The sequence below is a fragment of the Schistocerca gregaria genome, chromosome 9 (genome assembly GCF_023897955.1).
Source record: "Schistocerca gregaria isolate iqSchGreg1 chromosome 9, iqSchGreg1.2, whole genome shotgun sequence".
Taxonomy (NCBI): Eukaryota; Metazoa; Arthropoda; class Insecta; order Orthoptera; family Acrididae; genus Schistocerca; species Schistocerca gregaria.
This window is the reverse complement of record NC_064928.1, coordinates 101108288-101109644: the sequence shown is the minus strand read 5'-3', so window position 1 is coordinate 101109644 and position 1357 is coordinate 101108288. Positions and strand designations below refer to the sequence as shown.

At 45.2% G+C, this 1357-nt stretch overlaps 1 non-coding gene across 1 annotated transcript; it reads left to right on the top strand.

The window, feature by feature from the left end:
* Positions 1–274: 274 nt before the first annotated feature.
* On the top strand, positions 275–349 carry Trnas-cga (transfer RNA serine (anticodon CGA)). Its single transcript has one exon. It is a non-coding gene; the product is annotated as a tRNA-Ser (tRNA).
* The last annotated feature ends 1008 nt before the right edge of the window (positions 350–1357 follow it).

Sequence of the window (1357 nt, the reverse complement as noted above, 5' to 3'; positions counted from 1 at the left end):
CGAGCTGCTTGGTCACCGATGGTATCTGTTGTTTCGGACACGTCCGGAAGAACAGATACCATCTTCAGAATGAGATTTTCACTCTGCAGCGGAGTGTGCGCTGATATGGAACTTCCTGGCAGATTAAAACTGTGTACCCGACCGAGACTCGAACTCGGGACCTTTGCCTTTCGCGGGCAAGTGCTCTACCAACTGAGCTACCGAAGCACGACTCAGGCCCGGTAGGAGACGAGGTACTGGCAGAAGTAAAGCTGTGAGTACCGGGCGTGAGTCGTGCTTCGATAGCTCAGTTGGTAGAGCATTTGCCCGCGAAAGGCAAAGGTCCCGAGTTCGAGTCTCGGTCGGGCACACAGTTTTAATCTGCCAGGAAGTTTCAGATACCATCTTAGTAAATACATAGATAACGTTCACCGGCCACTTGACCATCTGCTTCTTCTGTGCGAATGCACAAACAGTGCCCGAACACTTACGGTAATCGGCAACACGCCGGGACAATACGCTCAAAATGTGGGTTTCGCGGGAGGCGTGCCACAGATAAATCCCTGCAGTCGCGGTATCCTCTGTGTCCTCGGTGGCCCAGATGGATAGAGAATCTGCCATGTAAACAGGAGATCCCGGGTTCGAATCCTGGTCGGGGCACACATTTTCATATGTCCCCGTTGACGTATGTCAACGCCTGTAAGCAGTTAAGGGTGTTCATTTCATTGTAATTTCATTCTAACGAGCTGCTTGGTCACTGATGCTATCTGTTCTTTCGGACATATCCATATAAATTGTATAAGATGAACATTAACAAAAGCAAAACGAGGATAATGGAATGCAGTCGAATTAAGTCGGGTGATACTGAGAGAATTAGATCAGGAAATGACACACTTAAAGGAGTAAAGGAGTTCTGCTAGTTGAGGAGCAAAATAACTGATGATGGTCAAAGTAGAGAGCATATATAAAATGTGGACTGACAATGGCAAGGAAAGCGTTTCTGAAGAAGAGAAATTTGTTAACATCGAGTATAGATTTAAGTGTCAGGAAGTCGTCTCTGAAAGTATTTGAATGGGGTTTAGCCATATATGTAAGTGAAACATGGACAATAAATAGTTTACACAAGAAGAAAATAGAAGCTTTCGAAATGTTGTGCTACAGAAGAATGCTGAAGATTAGATGGGTAGATCACATAACTAATGAAGAGGTATTGAATAGAATTGAGGAGGAGCTTGTGGTACAACTTGACTAGAAGAAGGGATCGGATAGTAGCACATGTTCTGAGGCATCAAGGGATCACCAATTTACTACTGGAGGGCAGCGTAGAGGGTAAAAATCGTAGAGGGAGACCAAGACATGAATACACTAAGCAGATTCA